We start from the raw sequence: 22,239 nt of genomic DNA, 5'->3' as shown, positions 1-22,239 counted from the left end.
GCTGTACATATTTAGCTCTCAGTCTTTTCTTATCAGCCAATGCCTCCAACCAGTTTTGTTTCTCTTCTCTGGACTCCCTTCAGCCTGCAATTAGGTTATTCTTTATAGAACACTATACATGTATCCAGAACTGAATATGCTATTCCAAGTGTGGCCAAACCAGAGCTTTGGCCAATCGCCTCCTTGTCCCGCTTTGCTTGATAAAAAGCATCACATTGAGCACCCAGATGTTCAATTCTGTCTGGTAGCAAGACATTGCTTCTAGCTTGATCCTTCAAGGTGCTGGGCACTCTGGCCTCCATCCGGCAAATAAATTAAACATGCGCTTAACTTCACACATTAGGCCTACTGGAGTCAATGGGGACTACTTGAGCGTTTAACATTAAACATGTGCTTAGGTGCGTTGCTGGATCAGGCCTAGAGGGCTCAGCTCTCCAGCTTTGCACAATCTATCCCTTAGACTGAAATGTTTTCGGGAACAAGAACTATCTTTTTGTTACATGTGTACAGCTCCTAGCACAATGGGGCCTCAATCCCTGATTGAGGCATTTAGGCAATATTGTAATACACATTCATAATAAATACATAACGCTGGCTAAAAACTGCTGAATGTTTTTCATTGAACTCTTGCCATTTTGAAATAATTTGACCAGCTGGTCAAAAAGCAGCAACATTTTCATCAGTTTTTCAAAAACTGGAACGGTTTTGACCAGCTGCAATAATAAATGCATGACTCAGCTACCAGAACAGCACAGAAGGGGAGAAGTGGCCTCTTAGACCAATATCACCAAAGCCTTTTATTTGTGTAGAATATCAGGGTGTCTTACAGAACACTAAAGAGAGGCAAGGGTAAAAAAAAGAAAGCATGGGTAATGACCTCTCTCTCTCTCAAGCAGACATTATTATATCAGGATTATGGCACCACATGAGCTGTCAGTGGAATATAAATATCCTAGGCACTGAATCTGCAAACTCTGATATGCATGCTTAACATTACGCACGTGAGTAATCCCACTGAAGTCAATCAGATTACTTATGTTCTGAAAGTTACACATGTGCTTGAGTGCTTTGCTTGATCAGGGTCAGAGTGCTCAGCACCTTGCAGGATTGAGCCTTTCCCCTTCCTCCCATTTCACTCAGCTTGGACAAGGGAAACAAATGATTGTTGTATATTCTGGTTCTCATGCATTAGCACAATGCTGCAAACACTATCTGAGAAAGTTTCCATCCATGTAAACAGTTTCATTTCAGCCAAAGCCATGAAAACATTTATATTCTAATATTTTGTAAAACCACTTATTTTAAAACTCGGTTTTTGACCTAAACTACCTAACAATATCCCTCTAATACCCTGAATCTGTGCATGCATCCAAATACAAAATAGGAGTAGAGGATTTTTTTCTGTATCATTCATTACATGTCAAAGCAGTTTACCAAATATTGGCCTGACCCTGCCAACAATACTGGGCATAGCACTTTCTACTATAAGCAGACCCATTGATTTCAATGCACTATGTCCAGTACTAATTGTTTGCTGGATTGGTCCCCAGAGAAACCAGTCCTGCAATTCTTATTCAGGCAAAACTCCCTTATAGTCAATGATACTTTTCATAGATTCATAGTGTTTAAGGCCAGAAGGGACCATTAGATCATTGAGTTTGACCTCCTATATAACACAGACCATTACATTTGACCATTATTCCTGTGTTGAGCCCAAAAACTTGTGTTTGGCTGAAGCTTATTTTCCAGAAAGGCATCCAATCTTGATCTGAAGACAATCCACCTCTTCCTTAGATTGTCTGTTCCAATGATGAATCACTCTCACTGTTAAAAAAAAGTCTGCCCTATTTCCAGTTTGAATTTGCCTGTCTTCAGCTTCCAGCCATCAGTTCTTGTCAACCCTTTCTTCACTAGATTAAAGATTTGATATTTTCTCCCCAGGAAGGTTCTTAGAACTGTAGTCAATTCACTTCTGAGTTTTCCTTTCAACAAGCTAACCGGATTGAGCTCTTTAAGTCTCTCACTGGTAAACAGGCATTTCCTCCAGCCCCTGAATCGTTTTCATAGCTCTTTTCTGCACCCTCTCCAATTTTTCACCATCCTTTATAAAACAGGGATACCAGAACTATATGAAGTATCCTACTATCAGTGTCACAAATGCAACATACAGGAGGTAAAATCACCACCCTACTGCTACTTGTTACTCCCATATTAATATATCCAAGGATCACATTAGCTCTTTTTGCCACAGCATCACACCGGGAGCTCATTTCAATTCCTTGTTCACTATGCTCCTCTAACTCCTTTTCCAAGTCCCTGCTTTCCAGGATACAGTCCCCTAGTCTGCAGCCATGGTCTGTGGTTCCATGTTCCTTGAAGTATAAATTTTGCATTTGGCTTCATTAAAGCACCTTTTGAATGAGCTCAGATGATTAAATTGTCCAGATCGCTCTGTCTGACTGCCTTGTAAGGATAGAATAAGGTCCTCAGGAATGGCTCTAAACGCATATAGTCAAGTGCTGAATGCCTTCACTTCCTGGGAGATGGGTGATAAACAGCCAGCAAAATAAATGCAAACTCACAAGACAGTGTAAATCTAAAACCAAAAACATCCCCAAGTTTTGCCCATCTCTAATACCACCCTATTCATTCCTCGCCTAGCATTTAGTCCTCCTATGAGCACATACACTTTTACAGGAGAGAGGTGATGCATCCCTTGTAGTTTCTCTTTAATATCTAATTTAAAAAATCCAGACACCTCAGAGTTACTCAGGGTGAAATTCTGGCCCCCTAAAGTCAAAGGCAAAACTCTGCTGGACTTCACCGGGGCTAGGATTTCACCCTCAAACTCCAGGATTTGGATTGATTTTTCTTTGAGAGCTCCACAGCAATTATCCCATTTTCCATCAACGCAATATCCATCAACATCAGCAACAGCAGCCGTGTTTGGTACAGCCGTGAATTCTCAGTGGAAGCCTATTGGAACTTAGCAGTGTTGGATCAGTGTTATTACTGCATTTTTTATAGGCATAACATTCCCTCATTAGATGTGTTGAGAACTAGAGCCCCTTTGCAAAGCATTAATGCCACACAGCCATCATTAATAAGCTGTTACCGCTGAGGTTCAGGCTTGCCACAAAACACTATTAGCAATTATTCCCATGCAGCTTTGCCCATCTACAGTATTTGGCATAGATATTAAGTACAGTAAATGGGAGATTTCCAATGAACCATCGTCAATCCTGTGTTCTATCTAGAGTGACTACTGGAAGCCAGAAGTGTTTAAGCAAAGCTAGATAAAATCTGCAGGGCCCAGTGTTGTTTCTTTCTGGCTTCCTGCAAGTAAACAGACGTGTTTACAAGGGGCTGTACATTAGCATCAATCATAAGGCCATTTTGTTTACAGTAGAGGAATTTCCTGCAGGCTCTTGCTCTCCTGGTTTCTTTCTTTTTGTATTTACTCTTGTTCAAATGCAATTTAAAGAAAGCCACAGGTTGTCCAGACTGAATGCAAAATGTTACACACTGAAATCTGAACTGGGCTATAATTCATGCCCACGTTTATCTGGGCTTTTTTCTTTGTTAATTAACACATATTTTACCTTTAAAAAAAATCCAGAAACCACTGCCCAACCCTAGCTGATGCCTCTGCACTTCACAATGAGAAACTGCAATTTTTTTTTTCTGAGCAATTGTCATCTTTGGGTCTATAGAATATCACAAGAGAGAAAAGGAGAAAGAAGATGAGGAAAGTCAGCGGATCTTCTGATAAGGGCTTAGGGTCTGATCCAAACACCATTGAAAGACACATGTTGACTTCAGTGGGGTTTAGATCAGATTCTACAAGTACTCCTTTTCTTTTTGCCGATACAGACTAACACGGCTGCTACTCTGAATATTGCAAAGTAGTAAACAGGAAGGCATTCTGCCTCAAGTCAGGACTGTGCTAGCCAATTGGATTGTAGCCTCAACAGACCAAAACTCCCTCTGACTTCAATGGAAATTTGGTTTGATCAGGATCACAGAACGTGGCTGTAACATATAGGAATTGGGTATTGTCTCTAAGTATCTTTGGAGCCCTCTAATGGGCTTCCCTGTCTTCTATCACAGGGTATGTCTACATTTTGAACTGCAGGGTGTAATTCCCAACTTGAGGAGGAGACATCACCGCACTAGCTAAACACAGAGCGCAGCCACTGCAACACGAGTGGAGAACGTGCCTAGCATCTCAGCTGGCACTTGGGCAGCTAGCCCCTCTTGCCACGAGTACCACTGCAGCTACCCTTCTATGGATAGCACATGAGCTCAAGCCGAACTCACGCGGGTATATCTCCGCGAGCGGGCATGACACCTCTGGTGCCACCATGCATTTGATGAACTATTCCTGGATGAGAAAGCAATAGATAAACCCTTAAAGAAAATCAAAAAGTCAACCAGCAAAAAGATAATGCCCCCAGGGCCACTTCTCACCCAGCAGAATGCAAAAAGGTTTAAACCTTCACCCACAGCAACCAATCCATTCTCCACCTGTCAAAGGGGCAAGCAATGTGCAAGGGTTTTTATTGACTAAGCTGTTTGCCGTCAGTACTGATGGGTAGTGTGACTGATCATGTTGGAGTGAGCCTCCTACTGTTTTATTACTCCTGGTTTGAGTGTAGATGGGTACAACAGCTCAGCCAGGTGCAGCTACTGGAGACCGGCAGTTATTTGCCAGCCCAGCAGAGAAGGGAGTGATGGTAGCTCCTCTCAAAAGGCTGATTAGTAGGTGTAACAGGATGTGCTGAGTTGGGGCTGACTCAGCATCCAGTCATTCCAGTTCTCACCAGTATACTTCAACTGGGAGCTGACTGAAAGGCAGACAGTTGGCTGAGGAGAGATACAGCTGAGGTGCCAGTTAGGTGAAAGTAACCCCCCCACACACAAACACGCAGCAACTGGCACAACATAAGCAGACAGGGAGGACATGGTAGGGAGCTCGAAAGAAGGTAGAAGTAGCTGTTGCTAATTCTGTGCTCCTTGGCCCAGACGCAAGTAAGGAAAACTGGCTAGTGACTGTAAATCACACGTAACTAACCCTCCAGGCTGTGGCCTGCTGAAGGGATAGAATAAAGCATGATGGTGACTAAGAACACCTGCCGTTGTGGTGGTCCGTTACCGAGGCTGGAAAAGACCTGCGGGGGACCATGATGATAGAGTTGTGATGGGGTATGCAGGCCCTGTGCAATGTGTGGAGAGGAGAAAGCTAGAGTCCAGGTACTCAATGGTATTTAGGTGCCAAACTGCCCTTGACAATCTGGGTCCAGAATGCTCTGCATGAACAGGGGAGGCACCCTCTGTGTCGGCCCTCACTGCAGGGGGCTCAGCCAGGAGGAACCGGAGCAGGGGCCAGCTGGGCACGGGTGCTTAGAAGGAAGGAGGATCATAAAGGTGAGGTTGGGGAGTTCTCATGGGGCCACTCTCCATGCTGATGCCAATGTATTGTGTGACCAGATGTCCCAATTTTATAGGGACAGTCCTGATTTTGGGGGCTTTTTCGTATATAGGCACCTATTACCGCCCACCCCATCCCGATTTTTTACACTGGCTATCTGGTCACCCTATCAATGCACAAGCTCTAGTTCACCAAAGAATCTGGCCCAGCGTGCCTCCCTTGTCAACATCCACTGTCCAAATGCCAGCTAGTCAATATACATCTATGGCCCAGTCAGGGCTGGGCTGGAAGAGGTGGGGATTCCCACGTGGGACATCTTTACTCATCTCCAATGATGAGTAACTGCATAAACGTACGAACCTCCAAACCCATTCAAAGCGTTACATCTACCCAGAGGCAGCGCACCCTCATCTCCCTTCCACTGCCTCAATGCTCTTCCAGTTCAGCGCCATCTGCTGGGTCTCGATTCGGCAACGCAAGCAGGCCAGCCAGCTGCCAGTTCCATCTTGCTGTATCCCCACTGAGCAGTTTCCCCCTCTAGGCAAGGGAGGAAAGGGTTGGGCTTTGGCAACGGAGAAGGAACAAAACTTCCTGGTTCCCTGATCCAGTTTACAGAGACACATCCTGCGGCACATCCGTGCGTTACAGGTGCATAGAGCCACAAGCCACGTCTGTTAGCAGCACCTTCAACGGGCACATCCTGCTACATGGATACTTGGCGCTGTGGGGGAAAATGTCAGACGTTGGCAAGTCCCAAGCTGTCTCCTGGCAGGTTCCCAGCCCCTGTTCATGCATTCAGCACTAGCTGGCCTGCTCCCCTAGGATAGAGTCTTTACATCCCCAGATCCCTGTGGGTTTTCCTCTCCCATGCACTGCCCTTTTCCTCATAAGGACCAAATGTCCCCCCTTGCTTCATGCTGTCAGAGGACTACCAGGTTCACATGCACATTGCCAAATATTAACCCAGGATTACTGGCTGGCAAGATAGTGAAGGCCAGCCAGGCTGATACATATTAACACCCTGGCTGCTTCACCATGCGAGCCAGTACTATTTATTGAGAGGCTATATGCTCAATGGGTAGGGGACTAGACAGTCTCAGGAGACGTGCATTGGATTCTAGGCTCTGCCACTGACCCGCCATGTGACTTTGGGAAAGTCATTTCACTTCTCCTGCCCCTTGTCTACTTAAGCTGTTTGAGGCAGCATGGTCCAGTTGTTAAGGTGCCACCCGGGTTCGATTCTCAGCACTGTCACCGACTTCCTGTGTGATGTTGGGCAAGTCACCTAATCTCTTTGAGCCTCAGTCCCGCCTCTGTTAATGGGAGCAACACTCCTTCCTGTTTGCCTTGTCCAGGGGGCCAGAAACTGGAGCCATTGGTCAGGCCAGAGTCAGGAACCAGAGCCAAGGGTCAGAGCTGGAATCAGGAACAGGGCTGGCACAGGACAGGAGCAAGAACAATCCCAGCTGTGGGCTAAAGCACTGATCAGGCAGTGACCTGCTGCTGAGCTTAAAAGCAGGCCTGGTGGCTCCCCTCAGCCAATCAGACAGGCTGGTCAATCCAGTGGTCCTACTGCAACTCAGCTGAGCTCATTAATTTGACTGGAGGCTGGGCTGGCTAGGCCAAAGGCTCAGTACTTGCTCCTGACAGCAGGAGGAATGGGAGTGACCATTTACCCATCATTCAGCAACCCCGAATCCATGCCTCTAAAATACACTCAACAGAATAAACATCAGGGTTGGCTGGTGTATTCAGTCTCATACCACGACTGAAGGGAATGCAGCTAAGGAAAAGCTAATCACATTCTCAATCAGCTGAATAATGCAATGCCCATTATGACAGGAGATACATAGCCGACACTGATCGCTACACTCAGTCAATGTCAGTATCACCAATGCCTTCTTGAAATACCATAATGAAGAGCACTAATTTGATTCTTAATACTGCCTCGCCTCAGGACCCATTGCTATTGGTCCTGGGACATACTGAAACGATCAAGGACCTTTATCACCCAACCCCTGCAAAAAATTTCTCTTAAGGCCTTTAAAGACTAGCTGTGTAAAGAGCACTTTGGGATGCGGCTCTGACACCTAGGCAGGGAGGTGGGTTTGGCCCCTGAGTTCCAGCCTGAGTCACACCTTCAAAGGGCTGTCTACACAGCTATTTTTGAGAGCGCTGGCCCGAGGCTGTCAACCCGGGCTGGGAGGCTCACTGCCACAGGCTGTGTAGACATATCCTTAAGAACCTTCCTCAGGGCTTGATCTTCCTCTCAGTAAAGGCAAATGACAAATCTCCCTTAAGCCTTTAGAAAAGATAACTTCTCAGAAGCATAAGAAATCAGAAGGATCCCTAAGTAGCTAGCTAGTGCATAGCAAGGTGACAGGTGCTTTAGAAATGCCATCAGTTAGCATGGATTACATCAGTTGGAAGAAGAATGAAGCTCTTTGAGGCAGGGACTGTCTTTTTGTTCTGTGTTTGTACAGCACCTACCAGAATGGCTTCTAATCCAGGTCTAGGGCCCGGAGGTAAAACAATACAAACAACCACCCACTATTCTGAAGGGCTGTCATTAACAAGGACACTCCAATATCCCAATGTTCAGTCTCTGTCTCACGTGGCTCATATTGGCCATGCATTGACTGGCACTTCCATGCTCAGTGGGCTTTCAGAAGGTTAATTTGTGTGGTTTTTTAATTGGAAAAGTGTTTTCCTGGTCATTTGCAAATTATAGCATTAAGAAAAAGAAGGCGACATTTCACACTTTTTAAGGGATGCTTTTCACCACTAAAGCACAGCCCCTTCTGGGGTGGAATGTGGCAGCTCTTTAACAATTCACAGGAACATTATGCAACAGTTTAGGACAGGAAGTGAAGGATACCTTGTAATTTGGAATGGACCTGGAGACGGCTTGTAAAATCTGTACCAGAACTAGCTCAGAACTAAGAACGGAGGAAGATGTAGCATGTTTTCAACAGAACTTTGCTATGTCCACACCGAGGACTTTTACATCATCATCATCTAGTCCTTGTGTTACAGTAGCACCTAGAGGCCTCAAAGGGTTGGCATGGAAGCAGAGGCACAGAAATCTGAAGTGACTTGCCCAGGGTCGCACACCAGGTCAGCAGCAGAGTTGGGTACACAGGAAGTACAGTGATATGGCCAGACTGTGTCTAAGGGAGGACAGCTCCTGGAGCTGCCCAGCTTGCACAGCGAATGCAGCCGCTACAGCACGCCTTGGGTATGTACAGCATGCATTGCCCTGTGTGGGGAACACGGGCATGAAACCAGGAGTGAGGCAGATGGCTGGAAGGCATGCCTGTACTCGGGCAAGAGGAGAGACTGCAATTGTGCCTGTCCCTATAGGAAGCCACAAAGACACACGGATATGGAGGAATGGCACAAGGAGCACCATCCTTTTCCCCCCTCGGACAGCTTGGGTTACTCGCATTGTGAGAAAAGACCCTGTCCTTGGCCAGAAAGATAAATGAGTTACAACTGGGGGGAGTTATTCACATTTAATGCTCAGTAGGAAGCAATTGGATAGCAAGAAGATATCAGACATCTTCATTCTTGTCTTCTCTTCATAAGAAAGTCCCCATAACAATGTAAAAAGGCTTGAATCCCAGGTGCTTTGGTCTCCCCTGCACATCAGCATCGTTTGCTGGGAATATTTATTTAGTAAATGCTCAGTACCAAGGTTCCTTTATTCCGTGTATATTAACCCTCAAACCTGACATCCTCTCTGCAGGGGCAGATTGGGCAGATGTTAGGGACCCAGGAGACAGCCCAGCTATGATGATATTACAAGGGATTCAGTCCATTTGGATTGCTAGCCAGTGTTGCAAATAAGTAAAAACAACATTTTAAATCCTCTTTCCCCCTTTACGATTGATTAGATTCTAAGCATGTTATAACATGCTTCCTGGTCCCCCACAGCTGGGTGGGTTTACATCATGCGCTTTAGAACCACACAGAATATCATAAGAGCTTCCACATTAGGCCCCGGTTAAGCAAAGCATTTAAATACACAGCTATGCCCCCCACTGAAGTCACTGTACAAGCTAAGCACACACTCACGTGCAGTGCTGAATAGGAGTAGATGGCTGCAAAGACAAGGCTTTGGGTCAGGCCCTGATTGCCACTTATCTAACTCCTATTCCCTCTGCCAAGGCACAGGGCACTTGGGACCCAGATCCATTAGCTCTGTCCTGACTGCCAGGACTCCACGGGTGGGGAGGGAAGAGGGATGCTCCGCTAATGCCCTGTCCACCAGCCCACAGGAGCAGGATGTCGTAGATTGGAAGATGAGGCACACATTTTTCAAAAGCGGCCTCTGATTTTGTCTCTCTCTTTTTAGGTGCCGAGTTTGGGACAGCTCAGGCCTGACTGTCAGAGGAGCTGAGCCACCTGCATCTCCCATTGACTTCACTGTCATATAGAAGGTGAGTGGAAGAAGCAAGATGAGAACCAGGATCTTCTACTGCCCAGTTCTCTGCTCTAACCAGTAGGCAATACCTCCCTTCTTCCCTCTTTCTCTGATACTCTAATGTAAAAAAAAAAAAAAAAAGTCACTGGGAGCAATTAGTAAAATAAAATCAACAGAACCAACACCGAGTTCATATAGGCTATTCTGTTCATTTATAAAAGGAAAAGGAACTTTCATTTAAGATGTCAGCCAATCTCCTTTTATCCTCCTATAGCAACTCAGTACTCCATGCTAATCCCCAATAGCCATTGCAGGGCTTGTTAAAAGACATTCAGAAGCATCTTGCAGCTGTCAGTCTCCATTAGGGAATCAGTTTGCGTCACCCCAGGTGCTCCTTGGGAGACAGTGAGATCCAAACAAGCTATGCCTGAATTTTACATCAAACCTACTCTCTATCTAAATTACTGAGTTTATCTTAGACATGCCTGAGAGCCTAATTAATAACATGTCAGCACCAGCCCCTGGCAGGAAAGCCTTAACTCCTTGGAACACAGACACCAGCTCCTTCTATAGCTTACGGCACCCTTCCTGTTTCATTGACTTGTCAATTGTCGTTACATCAACACAGTGTGACCTGATGTTATTGATGCTCAACATGCTGGCAGTGGTGAAAGAGCCTGTCCTTCTGTGAGGCTCCCGTTTCGGTTGGTGGCGCTTAGTGGTTACAACTGTTCTTTAGATAATTTTCAATTGCTAAAGAAGACATGACAGCAGCAGGCCTTTGAGTCTTTTAGGGAGGATGTCCAATTAGCCTGCTTTAAGGAGTCCCACAGGTATTGAAGAGAGAACTATTCCTTGGCCATGCAGTGGGCCAGCGACAGCACAAGCATGCAGGCAATCGGTGTTCATGCCCCATTCCCTTCTCCTCAGGCAGGCAGGAGCTGTGGAAGTGCAAGGCCAGCCATGCCAGGGGTTTGCACACCTGTGAAGCTACATCCAGCAGGACACGGGTGCAAAGACCAACCATCTAAGAACCTGCTGAGTTTCCTCCTGGAGCAAGGAGAAGGAATGCCTCATACAAGGAGGAAATTGCAGAGGTAAATGAGCAGAATTAGTCTATATCCATAGATGCCAAACTCTCACATCCCACCACCTTCCTCACCCCACCCCACCCCAGAACACCTCAAAGCTGTTCCTTGGTTTTGGTCACCCTCCCAGTGAGCTCCAGACTCTGGAGTCTTTGCTATTCTTTCTACCCCAATTGTCCTGGTAACGCGTGTACTTTGCTTGATCGCTGTCCGCTGGTCCCATATGAAGGACATCTGGATTGTGATCACCATCAGGAAGTGCCTGGGTTGCTGAAGGAGGAGTTGTACCATTACACAAGAAGGTCACTCACACTCAGTGCTGTCAGGCACCTACTGCTTTTGAGAGCCGCTCACAAAACTCCCCTGGAGTGGTCGGAGCCACCTTCTCCCTGGAATTTCTAATCTGCGTCTGCCTTGGGGAGTTAAGAGACCAAGTCTCAGATTCCAACCAAAGTTTTTCTCACATGGTGGCACACTTCAATTCCCTCTGTACCCAGGTGGCATGTCATGCACAGAGCATCTGTCATAATTAATTCTCAAGAGTGCAAACAAAACATGAAAGGGGGCCCCACCAATGCAAAGAAAAGGTCTTCTGGAGTTTAAGCTTACAACTGTTCCCAGGGGAGATTTTTAGTGCAAAGCAATGTGCCAGCCAAAACCAACCCAACTGTACTTGGTTTTGATCTTTACCAGGAATTACTAGCTCCCCTCTGGGAGAAAATCCACCAAGTGAATTTTGTTTCCAGTCAGCTCTGACTCACTCCACCCCACTAGGACATTCAGAACATTTCATAGAGCAGCCGTTTAAAGCGCAGCCATCTGTGACACCCACTATTGATACTAGAATACACTGGGGGGAAATAGCAGGGGGCAGGCCAGCTAAATGTTGAAAAGCAGCTTCTAAATTATGCCTGTGATTTTATGAGTGAGAGTCTTCAAATCTGCAAAGACTTGGCTGTGCACACATAAACCAGGTCATTGCTTAGAGTGCAAGGCCTCTAACTTCCCCCAATGTGTTCAAAATAACTTCAGCTGGAAAGGTCAGTGTGCAAAATCTGCACATACAAAGTCACTGGTGCATATTTAGACATTGCTTCAAGTGGACCAAAAAAAACCAATGGGCTGCTCCAGGTTTTCTATCTTCTATTGTTAAGCAGGTAGTAGTAAGAAGTGGCATAACCAATCATCTATCAAACTGGAATAATCTCCTTTTGCCAAGGGACGTGGTGGGTTCTCTGTCACCCAGAGTCTGTAGATCAAGACTAGATGTCTCTAGATATGCTCTAGGTCAGCCAGATGTTATGGGATCAATGGAGGAATCACTGGGTGAAATTCTATGGCCTGTGTTATACAGGAGGTCAGACTACATGATCATCTGGCCTCAAAAGCCATGAATTCTCTCCCCAGGCTCTTTGAAAAGAACGAATTCGAGTTGAATGATACCCAGAGTTGGGCCAAATAAGAACACAGATTCCAGCACCCCCAAACTTTGGAGAGATATAAAATCGGAACCAGGACCCATATTTTGCAAATGGCCCCCATAGGATTATGATAAAAATTTAGTAAATTAACCTACCAATACCTAAATCACAATACATCATCTTAAAATAGAGTGCTCTAATAGCCAGCCATAGATACCATGTACAGAGGCTTTTCCAGCACATGTTGAATTTTGGCACCATCATTTTGGCTTGACATATAACTCACCTGTCAGTCCATCTTGTCCCAACAGAAGCCACAATTCAAAAGTGAATGTATGGAACATTGCAATGGGTAATGGTTCTGGACAGCAGCTGAGCTGTAGCTCACGAAAGCTTATGCTCAAATAAATTTGTTAGTCTCTAAGGTGCCAAAAGTCCACCTTTCCTTTTTGCAGATACAGACTAATACAGCTGCTACTCTGATACTCTGAAACAGTTCATTCAGTATCTGCTAAGTGATCCTTTGTCACCTACTGCTGCAAGCACACCCCAAACCTGTTTGTTTTAACTGAGCAAACAGCACAGATAGTCTCCTGTCATTTAGGGGGAGGTGTGAAGATGCCTCTGGGATCAGATCTCTGAGATATCCTGGGGACACACAGATGTATTCAGGTTTGCAGTCCAGGTCACAGCAACCCTGGATCAAAACCCCATTTAGAATCCCATTTGATGGCATAGAATGGAAAGGGATGTTACCAAAATCCTCTGGCAAGCAATTAGGTGGGAGCTCTGTCTTTAGAAATCTCAGGCCTTGGCACAAGGATGCCTATGAGGCCTTGCGTCAGAGATGCCCTGTGATTATCAGACACATGCTGTGGATAATTAGAAGAACTGCCTGATTCAGGATTCAAGTAAGATGAACCTGACAATGTCTCACCACACTCTTTATCGGAGTAACAAGATGCAGTGACCTCAGAACACACATTTTCATGAATGTCCTGGGATCAGTTGCACCTTCATACTTTGTTGCACATCTATTGTGTGTGCAGAATGCATGTGCAACTGTAACCATTTTGGCAGGGCAAACATCTGTGCTTGCTAAATTTGTGGGCACGGTTAGCAGGTCAATTGAAAATTACTTCCTAGAAACTGCAGCTGTTTACAATCCAGCAAGCACCATTTACTAGAATGTACCATCTCCGAATCACTCACCTTGATTGAAAGGTCCCCGAGGGTTTTCACTAGAAAGTCCTTTCTTCCTGGGATTAATATCTCCACCACTTCAGTTCCCATTAGGCAGAAGCTTGGCCCACAGGCTGCCACCAATCAAAAACACAACAATCATTTAAAATCATCTCGCGATGTTTCACATTTAGAAGTCTGACTCAAACAGCACCAACTTCTGGGATGAATAGTCCTCTCCGACCTCCAGTCTATACCCCACTAATGTCTTCAATCATTAATTATTTTTATTAATAAATATACACACAAGTTAATGCCCAACAACTCCAGTGAGGACTGGTTCTCCATTGTGCTGGGTGCTGTACAAACACAGCTAACGAGACAGCCCTTGCCCCAGAGAGCTTTGGCAAACACAAAGTAACTTGTGAATTGGACTTAACTGCATTCAGGACCCAATCCAAGTTCCATTTCGATCAGTGGAAAGACTCCCCCATTGATTTCAGTGGGAGCTTGATTAGGGCCCTTGCATTTTATAAAAAACTACTGGTTTGCAACAGTCCAACCAAAATCTAGATTAGCAATGATTTACCTACCTTTATTTTCCTAAATACCATTGCTCAGTGACTGGCTTGAAAAGTACCCTGCACACTGTCTGACCTGAGTCAGCAAAGATATCCCTGCGGATTTGATTCACAAGTTAAACCTACAGAGATTCAACCACACTGCTGTCTCCTGCTGTATCTGTTCACAATGTACGAACAACTGCTCCAAGGCAGTATTTATATTCTGACATATTTATGCATTTCATATTTCTGCAGTAAGTGATTAGGCAAATCAGTCCTAACGCTGCAAAGAGCTCACCAGTTGAACCGGCCTTGTGTGGGACGGTCAGCTGCTGGCATGAATCTGCATGGATTTTGTTACCTGCTGCAATATAGACATCAGCATGAAGGATTACATGATTACTCAGTGAGAACATAAGCGGGGTTCAGCTTTCCCTAAGTGACCCAAGCACATGCCCAGCGTGTTTGGATGAGCAGATCAAATAAAAGGTCCATTAGATGGCAAAGAAGTCCAGTCCCACGTTCCTGGGGACTGAAATCAAGGACACATTTTTCAAGCTCTGAATAGGTTAAAGAAACCTGATGCCATCTGCAATGGCCCTCAGCCCGAGTGTGCCAACTGGACTAAACATTGTCATTAGCTGTCAGCCTGAAGTACAGCTTTGTGGGATGCTGGGTTTTCTGCAGTAACTCATCAGCAAAAAGCTCATAAACAGCAACTGAAGCTTCGTGGAACGTATGCTGCTTCTGCCGTAGATCATGTAGGTGCCTCTCCTCTCAAAGGCACTAATGGTATTAGCGTCTTGAAGAGTTGATCTGCTCCTGCTGCTTGTCCCTTGCCAGAGGTCATTGTAACCCCAGGTTTCATTTTGGCTTTTTACATCCTGATAAGTATTCAAGGCCTGACTCAAAGCTCGCTGAAATCAGTGGGAGTCCTTATTTGGCTACAGTCGTCCTTGGAACAGGCCCTTTGACAACAACAAACTCCAGTGACAAAAGCAAGGCATTAGATGGCTTCAAACGGGGATAAAAGCAGCAAAACCAGATGAACTCTTGAGAAACTAAGATCCCATCTGAGGGCAAGTGGGCGGAAGATGAACACCTTGTGCTTTGACAGACCTTTCTATCCAAGGAGTTCCAAAGTACTTTCAAAACCTGCACGAACCAAGCCTCACAATGTCCCAAGCATAGGCATCAATTCTGTGGGTGCTCAGCATCCGCAGGGCCGGATTTATCTTTTGTGAGCCCTGAGACCCAAACCGTGGCCCTGCCTGCCACTCCACCCCCAAAGCCCCACTCCCGCTCAACCTCTCCCCTCTCCTCCCCCCTGCACAGGCCCTGCCTGTGCTCCACTCTGAGGCCCCATCCCTACTTGGCATCTTCCCCGAGTCACTGCCCACATTTCATCCACTCCATCCCGAGGCCCTGCCCCACTCAGCGTCTTTCCGCCCCGCCCCCCGAGGCCCTGCCCATGCCCCACCCAGAGGCTCTGCCATGGTCTCTCTCTTCCCCCTGAGGTCCCACCTACCACTTGCACAGGGGTGGAGAGGAGCACCCACCAGCAAAAACAAAAGTTAGCGCCTGTGGTCCCATGGAAACAAGAAAGTATCTTTCATCTCATTTTACAGCTGGCATGTAGCGGTTCAGGGCCTGTTCCTGCTCCCTGGGAGTTCAATTGGAGTTTTGCTATAGACTCTGATCACTGCAGTGTAGCAAGAAGGTCTTTCAGGAAGTCTTTGGCAGAGCAAGAATAGAAGCCAATTCCCAGCTCATGCCTTAACCTCCAGACTGTTCTCCTTCCAAAAGAAAGGCAGAAAACAGATAACACCAGCAGATTTCAAAAACAGCCCAGACAAAATAGCTTGCAAAGATTCCCATCAGGCACTACTAAAAATATTTCCTGCGTATAGGCATCATTGCCAACCCCAAGCATCCAACATCACACGCCAGACCCGAAAAGCATGAGATTGGCTTAAAAATAATAGTTGGGGTGTTTTTAATTTGCCTTTGGGCTTTGAAGCCCCTGGAAGGTCTTGGTTTTCCAGCTTTTCTCTGCAACCATGAGGGCCAGAAATGTTCTTTTTTTAAATGAAAGCTGGGATTCTCACCTCTTTACATACATGATTATAGGAGTTGGGACATTAAGAAAAACACCAACTGTTGCGAAACTTGGCATCACCACGTTTCGTATCCTCAGCACTTTGCATACCTTAACTAATCATAGAATCATAGAAATGTCAGGCTGGAAGAGACCTTGAGTGCTCATGTGGGCCATGCCCCTATGCTGAGGCAGGATTAAGAACCATCCCTGACAGATGTTTGTCTAACCTGCTCTTAAAAACCTCCAGTGATAGGGATTCTACCACTTCCTTAGCTAACCTGTTCCAGTGCTTAACCACCCCCGAGTCAGAAAGTTTTTCTAATACCTAACCTAAATCTCTGTTGTTGCAACCTAAGCCAGTTACTTATTGTCCTACCCTCAGTGGACATAGAGAACAGTTGACCACCGTCCTCTTTATAACAACCTTTTACATATTTGAAGACTGTTATGTCCCCCCTCAGCCTTCTCTTCTCCATTCTAAACAGGCCCAATTCTTTCAACCTTTCCTCCAAACACTTCAATAAGGCAAGCAAGAATACACTTTACTTTATAGACAAGGAAAGAGATTAAGGCCCCTGTCCTGCAATGAGCTCTGTCCAGGGGGAACTCTGTGCATGCAGAGTCATTGCAGGATCAGGGCCTAAGTGAGATGGTTCAAGGTCACAAAGGGAGTCAGGGCTGGAATTAGAAGGAGTTCCTGGTCCTGTACTCAGATCACATGTCTCTCATTAAAGGGACTGGCCCAAACAATGGACCTGTCCACCAGAACTATCTGTTTGCAAAGATCATGTAATTTTGTTCAAGTGTGTTTATTTTTTTGCTGCCCGACCCTTGTGAGCAACCCTACACTAACAAAGCAGGGTGTGACAGAGATCAAGCCAAAGCATCGAAAGAGATGAGATTTCAGTTACAAACGTCCCGTTTTTAACCCCACCCCACACCCCCCCAAAAAAAAAGTTTTTTCAAAAGATGAAGATTCCATTGGTCACGTACTTTAAAGTGAAATAAACATCTTTGTAAGTCCCAGGGGGTACAGGAGCAGAAGATGGCAGCTCCAATTTCTACACCTGCTGCCCCCTACAGAAAAGTTTAACAAGAATGTTTATTTGGACAAAGAAAAATGAAAAGCTAATGGATAAGCAGACACACACTGGGGATTGAGAGAGATCCTGGCATGCGGGGGGAAGGTCTCATTAAACCTGGAGATCCTTTTTTCTCTTCAGCGCTAAATCCCACTGCTGGAGCTCTCCCCAGTGTCTTTCTGGGGCTTGGCAGTGTTTGGATTGCTTTGAAATGTAAGGTTCCCCCTTTTGTTTGTTTTCCAAATGGTTAGAGAGGGAGGAGCAGTCGTCCTGGGTGACCAAAGTTGAGCTTCCCCAAAAGACCAGCTCCTGCTCTTTGTTTCCTTCTGCTTCATTAGCTGTGTGTCTAATTAGCAACAGGCTCCCTTGGGCTCACCTGAAAGCAAAGCCACTCCATATCAATAGAAGGCCATGCAGGGACTTGTCAGAGCTCAGAAAGGATGCCAGCTGGTCACTGCACTCCAAGCACTCATGGTGCTAACACTGCCAGGAAGACAGGGGGATCTATTTATCCACCTGATTCCCTCTAGTCCAGCCAAGCAGGCTCCATCCTTATTTTAGAGAACAGCTCAAGCTGGACTAGAACCCAGGAGTCCTGCTCCAATCACTAGAAGATATCTCTGACCAGTATCCTGCGGTAACGGCCCAAAACACAACAGGCCAAATTCCCCTCTGTTAGTTACATCAGTGTGATCCTCCTCATGCCGATGGGTATCTGAGAGGGACACATGGCCCTTCGGCTCGCCAGAGCATTACTGGAGCACTAGGAGCTGCTGCCAGAGGAGGCTGTTGTCGCGGCTTCTTTCAGTCAATCTTGCAGCGCCTTTTCCTAGGAGCGAGCTGCGAGCTCAGCAGCTGGGGGCACTCACTGAGACAGAAAGCCCTTGAACATGCAATGCTGGTGTTAGGCCCCACTGGGTGAGAAAGGGGCAGAATACAGACTGAGCCCAGGGGGGCACTAAGGTTGTTTTCCTCCTTTCCGTCCTCCCACCAGCTTCCATCAGCAGGTCCCTAAAGAGTGGGAGTTTATTTAATTGCCTGCGGAGGCCAGATCCTGTAGCTGCCTCAATGACTGATGGGCAAGCCCAGGACTGACAGGAGGATGCTCTCCGTCTCTTTATCCTGGCCCCAATGCTGCCGCCGTCTCCAGCTCCTCCCACTGAGCCAGGGCACATGCTAGCACAGAGATCTCATCCAGGTAACGCTGGGCCCCTCGCTGTTATTATATTAGTGGCGCCTTTAACAGCAAACATGGCTTATGCTCAGCGATGCGAGGCTGAGCACACAGCTCCCTCAGCAGGGATGTAGCGCCAAGAAAGCCTTTACAGACAGACAGACAAACTTAAGGACCCACAGCACTACCCAAAACTGGAGACACTAGCAGTAGCATGGGGGGGGGTGGGAGGGGAGATTTGTAAAGGTCCCATAAGAGCCCAGTTATTTAAGAGTGTTCTCATGAAAGCCGCCATTCTTCCTATATGGGAGATGGGCCTGGCCATCCCCAAGCTTTGTGGCATAGGCCCATATCAGACACGCTCCTCCTCCCTCATCTCTAAGGCCCAGATTGAAATCAATGGCAATTAGGCCCCTAAGTATGTTTATGGCTCTGGGACCAATGTTGCTTAGCTCCCAGCTATTGGCCCATTTAAAGCCCCCAGTCTAATTATAATCCCCCCCCACCATGTCCCAGCCCCACTCTTCTTCATCCTTTTCCTCTGCTGGAATTCCTGATTCCAGCCAAAAACAGGAGCGTTAAAGAGCGAGGCCTCGGCTTATGGTGTTTCCACCTTGACCACACGCAGGAAGCAATGGCAACGCCAGGCAAAAGCCTGAGACATCTGCCCAAGTGAGCAGCCTCCAGAGGCTCTGCTAACTTGCAGATAAGCACCCAAATTGAACCATAACTTCAAACCCTTTGACCCTCAACTGAGACAGAAAGCATTATTGCTGCCTAGGAGCCAGGGCCAACTCCCTGCAACACTCTCTCTCTCAGCTCAGCCTAAGCCTCCATCACCTTTCAGCCACAGCACTCTCCCCATCCTCACTGGTTCCTGTGTGCTATTCTCATGCTCTTGCCACTGCTATCCTCTCCAGCAGCTGGGCTCCCTCTGCCTTCAGCTCCTGGCCCTGCTGCAGCTAGGAACCAGATGCACCAAGCTGATGGCATCAGCCTACATGCCCCCGCCCCCACTCCCCTGGCATTGGTAACAAGATTCCATGGGTGAGACAGAGGTGCGGTGCCCCCAATGAATCCCCAACAGGACTGGATGCAGGGGACAGTGGCTATCAGACACAGAGTGCCCTATGTCCAGTAGCTTTACCAGCTCTGGGGAGCAGTGTAGACCAAAGGGCAGGCATTGCTCTCGCCATCCCCTAAAAACTAGAGATGGGCCTGACCCACAAGTGCCAAAGTGTTCAAACCATTAGAGTGGGAGGGGCCTTATATAAAATTTGGATCTAGAATCTGGACTCTAAATCCCTCAAAATTGAAGGGTGTTTGGATGCCAGGTATAGTTTCAGGCTCATTTCTCTGAAAGGATTTTAAACAAAAATTAACAATACAGTTTAGTGAGCACATCCGGCCAACTAGCCAAACACCTAGACTGAAGCCAAACCAGCCACCTCTGTACATTTACACCTTCCAATAGAAAATATAATTAAACTGTCCTAACATGTGTGCAAGACAAGGAGTGTGCATGTTATACATATGAATGTAGATAGCTCTCTGCCTCAGTGTAAGGAATGCAAAACCATGTGAATAAGGAAACCAGTGAAAACATTCCTATCTGAAGCTGAACCTCCTTGGTGCCTATGACTTGAAAAACCTGGAGGGAGATGATACCAGACAGGGAATCCACTCAGACAAGAAGATACAGCTAGTCCTGCTAAAGATCCTCATCTCCATTATGGGGGCATAAAGATTCCAACATCCACTGTAAGATGGGGCTGTCCATGGAATTCTGGAGCTCTCTTGGGAAAACCATTGGGCGCACAGTGGCTTGGAATTTGCCCTTCTTGACTCAGTTTCTGCAAACCACTCAACAGCCAAATTCTTGCCTTCTCTCCCTTGCAGTGAATGGCCTAGCAGCGTGTTCAGTTGTGAAAACAGTACAGAATTGGGGCACCTACAAGAGTATTCTAACTGCATTCCCTTGGCATTCCTCTGAGCTCCCCAAGTTAAAGTGGTAACCACACTCCAAGTTTTTGCAACTGTAATGAGCTCAAGATAACCTTTTGGCATTTAAAATGATGGAGGTCAAATCAGAGCGCCCTTTGGCCTTTCCCTATGACCTTGAGTCAAAGTGTGTTTCCACAGAAGGTAAAGATCATTTGGCTTGATCCTGATGTAGGGGAAAGCTCAGAGCTTTAAGGTACATCTGCTGACACATTAGGGCTGTTCTATGATAGGTGTTTAAAAGACAATCGTCTTTGACAGCTCCATGTCTTTAGGGAGATACTTCTGTCCCAGGAGATATCCCCTAGTATTGTAGAGACCCATTTTAACATCATTTAAATAATTCAGGAACCTCACTGAGATAGGTCATTGATGTTCATGTCATCGGCTTCTCTGGGGAATGGGATCCACTTGAGAAAATACAGTTTCTTAGGACTCTTTTCTTACACAAAGATTTTCCTTGAAGAAGAAATAGAAAGATCTGAGCATTGATTCCTGCACAGGAGATGGAAACAGTTTCTCTCTGTAACAGTTCTAGCAACAGACCAGATGCAGATGAACAACAGGCGCTAAGAAAAGAAATCAGCTCTGAGCTCACCTGCTCTTCTCATAGCTAAATCCAAAGCACAGAACTTGAGCCATGTAATTTGTTACTTTCCCACCATACACAGGATGCTTTTAAGTACACTTTTGTGGAGTAACAGAGTAACAAACAGTAACAATCGAGGATCAAGGTTTATCTGGAACAATGAATCCCAGAAATCAAGAAAAAGGACTATCTGCTAAATAAAGAAAGGTGTGCTCAGAGCCGTCTCGGGTGCCCTGTTGAAGATCTGAGTATCTCTGCCAGCCTCTCCTGACCCAAAGAAAAGTATTTTGAGTAATATGTTCTGAATTTACCTATGGTTGGGTACATCTTACCAGAACCTAAATCACCCAGGGCTGGTTCCCAACCTCACTCCTGGTTTGATCGGCTTCCAGGAAGACAGTACTTACAGTATCAATAATGGCATTATAAAACTACAAATCCCAACTCACTGGCTCTTTAGTATTTCCAGAAACACTGCTGCTTTTGGAGACAGAAAAACCACTTGCTGGAGATGATCTTCCCAGAAATTACTTAAAATGTCCAGCATATATATTTAGGGTACATTTGGAAAACTATGAATTCAAAACCGTGCTACCATACTGGCTTGTGCAAAGCATTATGCAGATACTGAGATACCATACATTGATAATAGATTGTATCACACAACTCATTTACATTTGAAAACTGAACAATATTGTAACATCTTAAATACTGGTTCAAATTTGTCTTCTCTCTCCCATATCAAGCTACTTCCTGCTCATCTGACTCAGCCAAGTGGTCTCATTAAAGTCAACTATATTGCATTAGTACCACTTTGGGAGGTCCCAAATATCTGGATGGTGTAGACTGAAGAGAGATGGCAAAATTTAGCACCTAAACAGACCTCACTTCTCTACATTTCCAGGTTGGATCACAGAGACACACGACATGCCTCTTTTCCCACTACCTCTGTTTTTGCAATTAGGAAATGCCATTATGGACAGAACTGAAAAAAAACCCAACTAAAAATGAACACAGCAGCTTCGGTTCAGGTTGTGGGTGAAGGGTCCATGTGTGCATGCGCTAGCAAGGAAGAGTGTCTTATATCTGACTTACTTTGCTCATCCCTGACCAACTGGAGTTAGAAAAACAATAGGTGGAGTTAAAATGAGAGATAAAACACAAAGGAACAAAAGAGAAAA

The 22,239-nt window shown here is 46.0% G+C and overlaps 1 long non-coding RNA gene across 1 annotated transcript in view; it reads right to left on the bottom strand.

Moving 5' to 3' along the window:
• LOC122456776 overlaps window positions 1-22,239 on the bottom strand; it is a 134,120-nt gene that overhangs the window by 78,719 nt on the left and 33,162 nt on the right. The window contains exon 5 of the long non-coding RNA XR_006275832.1: window positions 13,579-13,682. This is a non-coding gene — a long non-coding RNA (uncharacterized LOC122456776). The remainder of the gene's footprint in view (window positions 1-13,578; window positions 13,683-22,239) is intronic.

The sequence above is a fragment of the Dermochelys coriacea genome, chromosome 15, assembly GCF_009764565.3.
Source record: "Dermochelys coriacea isolate rDerCor1 chromosome 15, rDerCor1.pri.v4, whole genome shotgun sequence".
In the NCBI taxonomy this organism is placed as follows: domain Eukaryota; kingdom Metazoa; phylum Chordata; order Testudines; family Dermochelyidae; genus Dermochelys; species Dermochelys coriacea.
The sequence above is the reverse complement of the archived record's forward strand: the minus strand, read 5'-3'. Positions and strand labels throughout refer to the sequence as shown.